Source organism: Rutidosis leptorrhynchoides, chromosome 2 (genome assembly GCF_046630445.1).
Source record: "Rutidosis leptorrhynchoides isolate AG116_Rl617_1_P2 chromosome 2, CSIRO_AGI_Rlap_v1, whole genome shotgun sequence".
NCBI classification, from domain to species: Eukaryota; Viridiplantae; Streptophyta; class Magnoliopsida; order Asterales; family Asteraceae; genus Rutidosis; species Rutidosis leptorrhynchoides.
Window position 1 is genome coordinate 644,462,092 of NC_092334.1, and position 16,106 is coordinate 644,478,197.

Genomic DNA, 16,106 nt, shown 5'->3' on the forward strand with positions numbered 1-16,106 from the left:
GTAATGGTTAACAAAAATGCTAGTATGTTGACTCATCTTAATGGGTTTTTGTCCTACGTCTTAATGGATCATAAATCTATTAAAGTTGGGCTAATTCAATGGTCCATTAACTAAAGTAGGGTGGGCCTAAGTCCATTAAGGTAAAAAGTCCATTAAGACTAACTAGTGTGCATTAGTAAATTACTAAGCGTAATTAAGCAACCAATAAGCCAAGTAATTGTCATTAGAAAATAACAATTAGTATTATGTAGTCTTAATATTCCAATTATGACAAAAGTTTAACGTGTACAAAGTACGTAGCTCGTTTTAAATGACAAGTGACACTAACGGTCGTAAAAGCATTTGAGGATCAAGTTAAGTGATTACGCACTTAATAACACGTTGTAAGATACTAACGAAAGTAATTAATCATGAATAAAGATCTCATAGCATAAACTAGCTCAGTACGCACATATACGCAGATTCGTGAAAGTATAGAGCACAAAAATATAAGTCAAAAAAGTCGGGTCGTTACATCGTGCACTCAAGGTGAGATCATAGTCCCACTTTTTACTCTTTTATACTTATACTTGGGATGAGAGAACATAAACGTTTTATACTTTTATACTTTGAACCAGTGTTGTAAAAAACCTGATTACTCGACGATTAATCTCCGATTAATCATTATTAGGAGCAATCCGTTCCGATTTCCAAAAATCCGTTTAATTAAATGGTCAACGTCAATTGAAAGATCAAAATCGAATTTGGTAATCAAAGTCGGTCAAAGTAAAAAATGGTTAACATTAACATGAATTTCAACTAGAATTTTATATTTTTCAAGCAAAATGAACAATTTTAGACAATGTTGTTAAAAATTATCTTTATATTTATGATTTTTTGCTATAGTTACACATATAATTTTTAAAATTTAATTTTTAAAAGTATACAGTATAATCCGATTAATCTCCGATTAATCCCCGAATTTCCGATTAATCCTTCCAAAGTCTCGACCGATTAATCCCCGAATAGCGAATTTTGCAACCTTGCTTTGAACACAAGTACGAAAACAAACATTCCACGTACGAGTTAGAACAAAAATCCTCAATTTCAATTATCATTAGTTACACCTGTAGGGTGTAAGCGAGAACTTATGTTGTGTAGCCATACGGATTTGACGAACCCTCATTCGGACGGTTTGCTACCGTCGGTGATTGAAATATATTTTCGGATATAGTGTAGGTTCTAACACTATGATACAGATGTACTATTCAGTTAAGCCTTAATAATTGGGTGCTAGTGATACAAACAACAACTTTTGGAATGTAAACGATTTGGATAATCAACTTATACTAAATCTTGTGGTTCAATACAATATACTTACTAAACCTATGATTTCACCAACGTTTTCGTTAACAAATTTTCTATGTTTTTCTCAGGTCCTTGAATGCTAAGTGATACATGCTTCCGCACACTATTTTGATACTTGCTTGGATGTCGAGTATACATGCATACATGGAGCGTCTTTTGACTTTACTTTAAATTGTGTCGCATAGGTTTCATTTGTACTTAAAACGTTGTAACATATTTAGTCATTGAATTACTTTGTAAACTTTGAAACATCTTTACAATTGAAATGAATGCGACATATTTTGGTCAAACCTTGTATTAAAGACTTATGACCACGTTATGGGACCTAAGTTGACGGCGCCGTCAATGACGATTTTGTCGGGTCGTCACAACTTGCACCCAGATTTACGAAATCTGAGATGCACGGTCGACTCCACGGCTGACCGTGGATCGACCGCAGAAACATATTGTCCAGATTTTGATCAAAAAATGTTTGATCACTTAAGGGCATCTAGAATTCATGAAACCTATTCAAACATGCTTAGGATAGTTGCCTCCTTCATTCCCAAAGAAGTTTTGGTCACTAGAACACTAATCTTGGTTAATCACGCCTAATGACACCTTAATGACGATTAAACCTTGATTAAGGAAAACGATTAAGTGTTTTAGAAAAACATGTACATCTAAAATGTATCCAGACATTCTAAGGATGGTCACCAAGTCCCAACCAAGAGTTGCTCTTTTCTTGTACATGTGTTGGATATTAATGTATGCTCATACATTAATCTTGCAAATGCCACTTTGCTAATAAAACTTACATAGTCTTAGTTCAAGGCTATGTTATCACTATGTGCTTAAATTTAAGATTACTTAGTGATCTCTAGCTAGTCATTACATGTATATTACTTGACTACTTGTTATTAGTACATGCGTATTATTTGACTATGTGTAAGTACTAAATGATATGTAGTTATTTAATATATGTATGTATGAACCTTGTCTTGCTATGTGTTACAAGTTGGATTCTACCAACTAGTATTTGGACTACTTCACTATATGCTTGTGTTACTTGAATAATATTTGGAATGTCATAATCTAGTAAACTTGAAAGACGATAAAACATTAACACATATAGGTTTGCTTAAGTCAAAAATTAAGTTTATGAATAAGTTTAAACTTGATTAACTTGATGTCTTACAACATGCTTAATTATTATTACTCGCTTAATTTGTCAAGACATCATTACCACACTTAATTAATTACAAACAAGTTCAAATTTGAATACTCGCATGCTTTGTGATTAAAGTTAGTTGTGTCATCAATGACATGTTGACCAACCAATAGAGATTTAGCAAATGTGTTAATTAGAAATAAAGGATTATGACAAAACTAAGATTGCCTCAAATGATTATCATGACTTGTATCCAAGAATGTTAGACTTTCCACTTTGAGCATGATAAGTCACTATCAAGGCAATACATCCAAGGTAAATGGACATTTAATGCATATAGTACTTGTATACGATGTTGGGTATCTTTTTACATGTGTTAAATGAAGTAAAGTGTCCAAGGAGTGATGTTCAAAACTGATTCAAACGGCTATACGACGGATATATATTTTGGACTGAACCACGTGTGGTCGACCGTAGGTCAAGCCGTAGACAGAGCTGACTTTTAATCTGTCCATATAAATAGCAAGAATTGGAGAACTTTAAAGACTTGGATCTCTTGCATGCTACAACTCAAAATCATCAGAGAATCACAAGAACATATCATTCTATGTTTGTGATTAGCAAGAGAAGTTTTATAATCTCATAGATTATAAAAGGGGTGTTTGTAAACTTACTTTCAAATTCTAATCTTTGTAAGTTTGCATAGTGTTGTATTAATCCTTAGAATTGTCTTAGGATTGTCATCACTAGAAAAGGGTGAGTCTTTGTTCTTTGTAATTGAAAGCATATGCTAGCTTAGCTATCTTCTTCCTTAAAGGGAACTAGGGAGTTGATTAATCTCATTGGAGATTAATACTTGTCCAAGTTGAAAATAAGTTGATCTAAGTTGGAGGTAATCCTTCAAAGGGATAGGAGGATTAGGTTTGTTGTCTAAGGAGAAGTACACGGCTTGTAAATCGGATCTCCATCGGATTTGGAGAAAGGTGCTTAGTGAAGCAAGAAATTCTGATTAGTGAATCGGGGAGTGGATTAAAGTGGATTAGTTAACATCCACCCGAACCGATATAAATTCTTGTGTTTATGTTCTTTACTTTACATTCCGCACTATTACAAGCATAAACACACCACACATTGGTTTGAGTTGATTAAGGTGATCAAGTATTGTTCAAATCTTATTGATCATCGAAAAAGTTTTAAAAATCGTATTAAGTAACTATTCACCCCCCTCTAGTTACTTATATATATATATATATATATATATATATATATATATCCCGTTCAATAATAAATGTCTCATTTTGACTATCGATTTTTTTTACAAATCTAACTATTTATCAATGATATTAAATGCGAATGCTTTTGAAAAATGACTCATATAGAGGGCGTAACCGTTGTTTTGGGACCCAATGATTAACACGCCGTTGAATGAAATTTGGCGGGGTGTTATACATAAACATGTTTAGAATGAGACATGTTTGAATAAAAGTTTGAGTAACTAATAAAATTTATAGCCTTTCGATAATGATCATTTGATTGTTGAACTAACTAAATCTGAGTTGGTATGAAAAATAAATGCAAAAATGATAAAGACTAGTATATTTTGCACTAACAATTTATTACACAATAGTTCTCATATGCAAACCTACCGGCATCATACAATTGGGTGTCATGGGATAGAAATCATACCAGTCATTGTAATAACCCACCAAAATCGCTATTGACGCGACACGTTAACAAACAGTCTTATAACGAGGTTATGCCCTCTATATGAAACATTTTAAATAAACATTGCACTCATTATTCAAAAATTTTCAAAAAGTAGGAAGTTGCTAAGAATAGCAGGTTTTCAAAAAGAAGTAAGTTTTTTTCAAAAATGAAAGTTTCCAAAAATTGTAAGTTTCCTAATATACAAACTTTTCAAATAGAAAGTTGACCAAAAGTTAAAGTCAACCAATAATCTTAACAAAATGTAACCAAGAAAGAATGCAATCATGTTTGAAACAATGCAAGCTAAGACTTCAAATGCAACACTTTCAACAAGTACCCGCTGAAGCAACTGACGGATCGGAAAATAAAACATGCTAAAAGTCAACACAAATGTTGATGAGTAATAGGTTTAAATGTTGCGAACAATAAATAAAATAGACCACAAGTTTTTAATGTTCAAAAACATATTCTAAAGTTCATCAAAAGTTCATCAATAAGATTCTACAAAACTGGCACCCTTTGTATTTAAATAATCACCCTTTGTATTTAAATACACCGATACATGTGTATTACTCGAAGTACTATATGTCAGTTAAATGTTGGCGTGACTAACCCGGAAGGGGTTTGTCAAACCCCATGAATGCATATATACGCATTCACGCCCACTAGTTCAAAATCCAGCAGTTAACAGTTACCAAAGCTAAGGGATTTGTGTATCAAACTCATTGTAGAATTAGTAAGAACTTTTGTCTTGCATAATATAAAGTTATATGTATTCTCATCCCAAAAGATTAAAAGTGAAAAGTGAGACTACAACTCATCTTGAGTGCACAACAAAAATCTCAAACAACAGAGTGCTAAAGAGATCACAACAAGCAGACGTATCAACCTAGATTTACAAATTGGTCAAATAGTGTCTAATAGACTAGGTTGGGTCACCGTGTAATCATATTCCTATTGCCCGAGTCCGACACGAAAAGTCAACAAAAGTTAACTAAGGTCAACCAAAGTCAACAAGAGTCAACGAAATTAAACTCTTTCAATTAGTAGTCATAATCAAAATTTAACCACAAATATACAAGTTTTACATCTCATAATCTTTTTCAGAAAACAATCAAGTATTAAACAATACACGTAAGGTTTAACAATTTCCTTTTACTCACACATGTTGACCAAATAAAAGTCAACAGATTTTAAGTGATTACACATACTACAAGTCATCTGTCAACTCATAAAAAGTAACTCAACTACTGACAATGTTCAGTAGTGTCACTACATGGCTTAAATCGTGTCACGCTACTTACCAATACTTCAGATACCATGTAACCCCTTAGACTTGACCAAATGCAAGAAAAGACATGTATTGTAACTCAACAACTTCCATTTGGTTCAAAAGTGTCACCACCTAAATTAGCAAGAGTTGTGTTCCATAGATCTACCAGATTAATTCGGTTTAACGGTTCAATTCATACGAATTATACAATTAAAAATACAACTCTAGTTCATCCAAATCCAATTGAAACAGTTTAGTATTTAGGTATTAAGTTTGTATAAAAATAATCAGGTCTCAATCATTTGCCATTATTATAGAAACACAAAACATTTGCGAACACAACAGGTAAAATTAAGCATTTTAGCAGAAACTTTAGCATTTTCCTTAAAAATCAACGCAACTCCAATTCAGTTACCGCCAATTGGAGAAGCCGTGTTTTTAAGTCGAGAACCTACACGAAAATACCCATCACCTGGTTTGACTCAGAACAATCCCAACAACAGCATACGTTAATAATAGTCAAATCAGTTTTCGAAAATCAAATTTTAAGCATATCTTTTGAACTGTTCAACGAAATTACCTGTTTTCTATATGAAAAATTAAGTACTTTTCTAGAGCAATCCATCTATGAACTTATTATAATCTTACTAACATGTACCCATCGAAATCACCAGTAAAAAATTCGGATTTTAACAAAAAGTCATTAAACGTTAAAATTAGTACACAAACGCATACATACGATTCAAGAATCGAGCCAAGGACTACAAATACACTAATAAAAATGATCAAGAATAGTAAAATAAATATTCAGGGTTATAAGATTAAACGCGAAATTGATGGTAGCTACGTCTAGAGAATCACGCGTAGGTAACGAATACATAATCAATTTTACAATCATGCAAGAAATTGATGTGCTTTGAATGATGATAAGTCACGATGATGACGAGGGTGTATATGTGTGTGGTCATTTGGAAGAGCAGGAAGAGAATATGGAACAGTTTATGTGATTAATTGGATTAAGTGGGGGATTAAATGATCACATGGGCTAGCAACTTAGGCTAAGGGGGGTTGGAGTGGGTTTGGTCGATTTTATATGGGAAAAAGGAGGGGGGCTTCAACTTTGTCTAGCTAAATGTTATGGACTAAAGTCTTAATTATCTAGCAATATAAACGGCATGAAAACGTTAAACCTTCTGCGGTTTCTCAAGGTCTTCGGTTTGATTATAAAATTACGAATAGATATTCTTAATAGCATATTATCAATAATATTTGTAGAAATTAACCTATAAATGTTATCTTCTAATCGTATGACACAAAAGTCAATTAACGGTCATTATAAGTAATCATCAAAATTTAAGAACATAAATTCTTAACTTCATAATAATTCCCTAATAGATATTACATATTACAAATAATAATAACACATAAATTTACTAAGAGGATCATTACAGTCATGAATAAACCTGGTTAGATTCAAGGGGCGGAACTTCCATTGTGATAGAGGGGACCTTTACCTCATATGGAATTAAAAAAAATACACTAAAAAAATAAATGTTACTAAATAATAATTTCTTTTTTACCTCTCTGAAATTAGTTTCATCCCTTTTATTATGGAGTTTAAGTTCCGGTTAGACCGCATACATAAAGTACTCACTTTCTTTGAGTGAACTGAACAAAAATAAAACATATTCATTTATGCGTTTAAACTTTACACATATAATTTCTCTCATTTAAAAATATTTCAAACTCCGCCACTATGTGAAATGCTCATATTATTATTATTATTCTAATTTGTTGATCGGTATCTAAAACTATTTGTATTTGAGCGTATTAAATGAACAATTTTGATTTTGATTGGAACTAAAAGAATAACAATTTATTATATTCATTCCATTCAATCAATAAAGTGGTAAACCAAGTCACTTCACGCCAAAAACGAGAACTTTTATGATCCTTGTATGATTATATTATTACTCATTTTGAAAAAGTTATATAGTTTTACTTTCCTTAAATAAATAAAATATATTACAAGTGTTATATTTTGTCTCATGCAATTGATGTAAAATATTACTAGTGCGTGATTAGACGTAAAACAAACATTGGAGGCATCAGTTATCGTCAAGCCAAAGATTAGACGTACTACTTACGATGCGTTTGTTTACCTCTTAATAGAATGGTTCAGCACTGAATGTTGAATCATTCAGCATTCAGTGCGTTTGTTTCTGACATCTGAATGACATATGGTGCTGAATGGTTCAGAATTAAGCTCTGAACCATTCAGAGCAGATACACTCTTTTAACCATTAAGAGCCTAAATTTTCTGTAATATTGTCCTGAAATCATATCATGATCACTTAACTAACAAGTATATTAAATTTTTTATTGATGTAACACGTTAATAAGGTAGTTTTACTCAGTTCATATCGTTTATTTTAAATGATTATCAAACAGCTTATTTTCATTCGGAGCAAATTTTATTCAGATTCTGAACCATTCAGATTCTGAACCATTCAGCACTAAATCATTCAGTTTTATCAAACGCACCCTTATTTGAGATTTGTAAGCATAACATAAAATTGATACGGAGGAATTTATATATTTGGTGCTGGGGAGGGCCGGGAAACAAGGTGATCCCGTTAGAGGCACATGATATATATATATATATATATATATATATATATATATATATATATATATATATAGAGAGAGAAATGATCCCCTGAATATATATATATATATATATATATATATATATATATATATATATATATATATATATATATATATATATATATATATATATATAGAGAAATGATCCCCTGAGAACTTCAATTTGGTGAGAACTCTGAGAACTATGGCGGACGAACAAAAAATTGGGAAGGTCGAACCATTTTTTTTTCGAAAAAAATCGAACTAAAACATCAATTGATTGCAGGTATTTACAATTGATACTATCTACTTTTTCACTGTTGGCTTATTTTGTAATTTATTTTTTGATTATGCATCGAACAGTAGTGCACCGTTACCTAATTAGTGCACCGTTACCCATTGTAATTTATTTTTATCCTATTAACCAATTATCAACAAAATTACTACGTATTATGTTTAAATTATCATTTTATCTCATGCTTTTGCTGGAATTGGAACTCAAAAGTGACAGACCCAGTTTAGGGCTTTGTTGGCGTCGAACAGAGCAAAAGACCAGCCAAATTAATTCAAGGTTTTCTATTTTTAAGTTGCAGACCCACTTTATTTTTTATGCTATTATGTTGTTATTACTTTTAGATTTTAGTCTGGTCAAGATGATACATCTTATTTTGTAGAAGATAATGCATCTGGGTTTTAAGGCTGTACAATTAGATGCATGATGCATCTTTTTTTGTAGAACTTTAAGTGTAGAACAACAGATGTAGAACAAAAAATGTAGAACCTGTTCGAATTAATTTAGCCCGATGTAGAGTTTAAGGTTTAGTGTTTTGGGTTTACGGAGTAAACCGTAAACTCTAAACAGTTCGTGTAAAAAAACTCATTCTAAACCTTAAATCTAAACCCTAAACCCTAAATCTAAACCCTAAACCCTAAAATCTAAATCCTAAAACCCTAAATCTAAACCTTAATCTCAATTTAATGAAAATTGATGTAGAACGGGTGTAGAACGGGTGTAGAACAAGTGTAGAATAGCATGTTCTACATGCTGTTCTACATAAAACGTAGAACTAAAACAAAAAATGCATCTTATAAAAATTGTTCGAATTTCTGAAAATTGTTCGCCCGTCAAATATTTTTGTTCTAATACAAAAATTTTTGCTCTCCCTTCTTTTTTTTGGTTCTAATTCAACAATTTTTGTTCTAATTCATCAATTTTTGCTCGCCCTTCAACTTTTTTGCTCGACTTTCAACATTTTTGCTCGTCCTTCCTTTTTTTTTTTGCTCGAATTTCACTAGTTCTCAGGGTTCTCTCTCTAAAAAAGGTTCTCATTTGATCCATATATATATATATATATATATATATATATATATATATATATATATATATATATATATATATATATATATATATATATATATATATAGTTGTGTTGCTGGTTACATTGCTCAGCTCACCCGCATTATCCTCCCCCTCTAAAAAGGAACTTGACCTCAAGTTCTCGAGGTTGTCATCCTCCAAGTAAGGTATCAAATCACCCACATTAAAAGTGCTAGATACGGCTGTATCACCAGGCAGCTCGACCTTGTAAGCATTATCAGCAACTTTTTCTAACACCTTGAACGGACCTTCAGCTCTTGGCATCAACTTGTTCTTTCTTTTTGCTGGGAATCTTTCCTTCCTTAGATGAATCCAAACAAGATCACCAGGAATGAAAGTGGGCTGCTTTCTATGCTGGTTTGCTTTAGTCTTGTATTGCTGGTTGGTATTCTCAATTTTTGCCTTCACTTGTTCATGCAGCTTCTTCATTTCTTTTGCCTTTGCTTCTGCCTCAACACTTGCCTTAGGCTCAATTGCAAAAGGAACCAGATCTATGGGTGTGAGTGAATTTGCACCATAGCATATTTCAAATGGTGATTTTTCAATGGAGTAATTAGGTGCCCTGTTGAAAGCAAATTCAGCATGTGCAAGCTTCAAATCCCACTCCTTTAAATTTTTCTTCACAAGTGTTCTTAGCAGCATTCCCACAGTTCTATTAGTAACTTCAGTTTGGCCATCAGTTTGGGGATGGTGAGAAGTGCTAAACAAAAGCTTAGTACCAAGCAGCTTCCATAATGTCTTCCAAAAATAGCTTAAGAATTTTGTATATCGATCAGATACAATGGTCTTTGGTACTCCATGAAGATGAACTATCTCTTTAAAGAACAAGGCTGCAACAATAGTAGCATCATTGGTTTTGTTGCAGGCTATGAAATAAGCCATTTTTGAAAACCTGTCAACAACAACCATAATAGAATATTTGCCTCGCTGAGTCCTTGGCAATGCAACAATGAAGTCCATGCTCAAATCTTCCCATGGCTGGTTGAGAACAGGAAGAGGAATATATAAACCCTTGTGAAAAGCTGATTTAGCTTGAAAACAGGTAGCACAACGACTAACCACAGCTTTAACATCTTTATCCATACATGGCCAATAGAAGTGTTCATTTAGGATCTCCAATGTCTTGTTAATCCCAAAATGACCAGCTAAGCCACCTCCATGTGCTTCCCGTATCAGCAACTCCCTGATTAAATCTTTTGGGATGCACATTCTGCTGCCCTTGAATAGAAAACCATCATGTTCAATATAATCTCTTTTGAACTCAGCAGGTGAACAATTAAAAATGGGAGCAAAGTCTGGATCAGCATCATACAATTCCTTTATAAATGAGAATCCAAGCACTCTAGCTTCCAGAATAGACAACAAAGAATATCTCCTTGATAGAGCATCAGCAACAACATTAGAAGTACCAGCCTTGTGTTTAGACACAGAGGAGTACATCTGTAAGAATTCAACCCATTTTGCATGCCTTAGATTTAGTTTGTGCTGACCATTAATGTACTTCAATGCTTCATGATCACAAAAGAGAACAAATTGCCTTGTCTTCAAATAATGAGACCAGTGATCAATAACTCGAATGATGACATAAAACTCCTTATTATAAGTGCTATAATTTAGTTTGGACCCATTTAGCTTTTCATTGAAATAAGCTAGTGGTCTTTTACCTTGCACTAGCACAGCTCCTATGCCAACACCACTTGCATCACATTCAAGTTCAAACAGCATATCAAAATTAGGCAAAGCAAGTATAGGTGTTGAACTTAACTTTTCTTTCAATGATTCAAATGTTGATTGGGCAGAACTAGACTATTCAAATACCCCTTTCTTCAAACAATCAGTAATTGGAGCAACAATTGTGGAGAAGTCTTTGATAAATCTTCTATAAAATGAAGCTAAACCATGGAAACTTCTGATTTCAGTAATGGAAGAAGGGCTAGGCCATGATCTGATTGCTTCTATTTTAGATGAATCCATTGAAATGCCTTCTTCAGAAACCACATACCCAAGAAACACTATTTTGCTGACAAAGAAATCGCACTTCTCTATTACATTGGATATTACTTTTATATTTATCTATTTTTTTGTCTTAATTTCATAAATTAAAAGTATACAAGAAACTAACTCTTTATATTTATTATCTACTAATGAAAGTTCATAATCAATTTAAATATATAAAAAAGAAAAATAATGAATACAAAAAATGTGAGAGAGTGAGATACACCATTAGTCACACACACACACACACACACACAAAAAAAAATTATTCTTTGTTGAATTTAAGGATGAGTTTAATTGCCTCTTAACTGAATGGTTCGACGTTGTACATGCATTTGTTTACCTCTTAATTAAATGGTTCAGCGCTAAATGCTGAATCATTCAGCATTCAACGAGTCTGTTTCTTACCTCTGAATGACAGATGATGTTAAATGGTTGAATATTCAGTACTGAACCATTCAGAGATGCAACGATCTCTTGACCATTAAGCACCTAAGTTTTATGTAATATCGATCTTTAAATTATATCAAAACAATCATTAAACAACTATATTGTGGTTTTTATTAATATCAAAAGTTAATAATGTAATTTTGCATCATTCACATTATTCGTTCAAAAATGACTATCAAACAAATTATATTCATTTAAAAACAAACTTCATTCAGAATCTTTGAAACATTCAGATTATGCACCATTCAGCACTAAATCATTCAATTTTATCAATCACTCTGAATGCTAAATAATTCAGTAATCACCACATTTATTTATAACATCTGAATTACATATGCCGCTGAAAGGTTCAGCCTTCAGTGCTGAATCGTTCAGAGTTGAAACACTCTTATAAATTTAGTACTTAAGTTTTCTGAAATATCCTACTTAAACATATCCTGAACATTTATCAAACAAGTATTTTGAATATTTTATATATTTAAAGCGTTAATAAGGTAATTTTATCGTATTCATATTGTTTATTCATAGTGATTAAAAACAGTTTATTATCATTCAGATTTAAATTCAACCGAAACTGTTGAATCTTTCAAATTATGAAATATTCAACGCTTAATTATTATATTTTATTAAACACGCCATAAGATAATTTTTCTAAGTTTCAATTTTACTTTTATATTTAAGGTAACTTTCACTAAATATATTTAACAAATAACTGATTATAGGTAGTAATTTAAAATATAGAGTTTTAACTATATTTAGCAATTATTATTTTTTTAAATTAAAAATTATTTTGAGATTTACATATAAATTGTAAGGTAGACATTTATTTAAGATGGATAAAATATAATATATTGAGAAAGTTTTGACGATATATATATTTTTCTTCATTTTAATGTGCATTTAATTTTTCTTAACTTTTTATCGATAAATAAATAATTAAGCCACTCTAACACAAACATTTTTTTGATAAGCTATACATAATATTTATATGTAAACCAAAATTTATAATCACTAGACTAATGACTAATTCATGGTTTGTAAATTTAGTCGATATAATCTATCTATCTATATATATCTATATAAAAGAGATATTTGATTATCTTACATGTCATTAACTCCTTAAATATTGCATATTAAGCCAAGTGTAATTTCCATATGTCACAATTATTCATATATACCCTTATCAACCTTTAAAATCACATATTTACTCAAGTAAATCACATAATATCATATATACCAAATTTAAATACTAAAACTACCATATGCGCCCATTTAATTTAAAAAATTCACTAAACTAAATTTTACATAATTTAATTCATATTTTATCCCGACTCCTATATACTACTATGATCATCAGAAAAACTACAGACATGTGTTCATACACACATGTCCTATTATTATAGAATATTCATACACACATCTGTTCATATAAAATCATAAGGAAAACTACCAAATAATTTTTAATACTAATTTTGAGAGAATGGTAACGTATTACTATGTATTAGTAAAATTATGCCATTACATAATTAGATTCAACCGATTTCTTAAATCTGATATACCTCGTGCAATTTTTTGTTGTTGCAACTACACGCAATATGCCAACGAAACATACTAACATACTAGAAATGCGTCATTTTTTAACAACTATGACTTATTGAAAATAGAGTACAGGCTCAATTTAACCACACTTAAGCTATTCGGTCAACACGTCCCCCTTAAACGCAACCACAAATATTGCTTGAAAATTGTCACGACCCTACTTTTTCCGTTATCTTTTAGCGTTTCTAGTTAACATTTGTTAATTGTTATTTGTGTCACGTCATTTCTATGACTTATATTATTATTTTAGTAATAATATATTATTTATTATGTGTTATATGAATATTTGTATTCGTATTTAAAATTGTGCGTTTCTACGTGTCGTGGATTTCTATCCGGTGAATCATTTCGGTTTTCAAACCAACGGTCAAACTTTTGAGATTTTTAAATCCAAATTATTTTAATTATGATATTTTTATATCATATGAATATATATAGTATTTATATATTTTATTTTTCGCGCATGCGTGTTCTTTCCGAATATTAAATCGCGTAGCGGTGTTTTCGCGTTTCGGGCTTCGTTCGGGCATTCGGGCCACAAGCTATTGAACATTTATCTAAGTTGGGCTAAATGGGATCCCATCCCATTTAGTTTTCGGCCGAACCCCTTGTAGGGGTGGGGGGGGGGGGTTTAGTGCATTTTGTTGTAACTAGTAATCTCATTTCTAATCACATTCATAAATCATTTTACACCCTAATTTTCTCGCTAGCTTTTTCTCTTCCTTCTTTTCTTTCTTTGGCCGTCACCCTCACAACCATCATCATCATCATCTTCAATCAATTCAAGCTTGGAATTTAGGGATTTTAGCATCAACGGATTTCTCTCGTTTTTCTCTACACGTCCATATAAATTATTTCTTGATTAGGGTCGGCGTTGTGGTCATTCTTGATCACTTTATCTTTTGCTGTTCGCATTACTGTGTTGTTGCTTTGTTTAAGTTAAGGTGAGTTATAGTCCCATTTTTCTATTTTAAATCTATTGGGATGAGAATACATGCAATTTATTTTACATATTGGACACAAGTGGAAATTGGTTTAAATTATTCATTGTGAGTCGAACGAAAATATTCCCTAATCTGATAATTTTAATCACTGGTTTCTACTAGTGAACGCGAATCCTATGAATAGATATATCGGGCCTGACAGCCCCATTTCGTGCTAGTCGCGCTAGCAGTTACAGACGGAATGTATTAGTACTTCGTATTTTGGAAGATACACATGTTCAGTGTATATTGTTATATTGGTTTTGTTAAGGGTAAGGAGTTGTTAAGTGAATTACCAGGTGGCTCACGGGTTAATGGAATAATGTTTTTATATGTTTTCGAGCATATAATTTTGTGGTCCAAGATGAGTCTTTATGTTTTCAAACATAAATTTTTATGGTTTAAATTAATTATTGTTTGCAATATTAAACCTATAATTCACTCAACATTTTTGTTGACAGTTTACTCGCATATTTTATTCTCAGGTTCATGATTGATTGTTTTCGCTGTGCTTAGAGAGTCTGCATTGTCTGTCGCAGATTTTGATTTAAACATAAACATTGCATTCTATTTTGGTTTTGTTACATTGTGGGTGTTTTGGTTGACTTGTTTTGGGGTCAACATTGGTTATTACATATGTTGGGTTTTTCTAAACTTCATATTTTGGTGGATTTCCTTTATAGGATATTTTTAAACAAAGAATGCAATGTTGTTTATTAAATTCATATAGAGTTTCGATCAAGCTGTGGGACCAAGTGACGGAGCCGTTAAGGGTACTTGACGGGTCATCGCAGTTGGTATCAGAGCTCTGGTTGTAGGGAATTAGGCTGCATTGATGTCGTTAGCCCGAGTCAATAGGGTGCATTAGTGAGTCTAGTCTACAGCCCGACCTATAATGTATTATTATATGTGATTATTTGTATCGTATTGGTATGTATGTTGTTTTCATATACGTACATCTCTTTCTTATGTCCTGTATCTGAGAGGAACTCCCATTCCGATTTAAATGTATCCTTCTACTCATGAGAGTTTATCTTTTATAAGAACACCTCGGTTAGTGAAACCGAGGGATGTCATTCTTGACTTTTGGAATTCTCGACATTTCTATGTCATCTATTATGGTTATGTATATAACGTTTGAGTTATATTACGCGAGATGTCATTCTTGACTTCTAAAGGCTCGGCATTTCAATGTCAGCTATTATGTTTAGGTATATAACATTCTTGTTATATTACGTGCCTTTGTGCCATTGTGCCTTTGTGCTTTGGGTTGCGAACCGGAAACGTCATTCTTGACATTTAAAGATTCTTGATACTTCAAAGAAATTTTTATGCCATCGTTACTCTTATTCTTTACTTTTGATATTTTTTCCTCTTTGTGCTATCCTTAGCACGCTGTTTAAGAAATCGTTCTAAAGAAAATTGTGTTGAAATTCGAGGTTGACCACGTATCCTGACCTTATGTAGTGCTATTGGAATGGAACTATGAATTAGTGAAATATAATGGTGTCTGGACAACGGGATTATATTACGGTAATTCATAAAGAAGTTCCAATATTGTGACATGAGGAATAG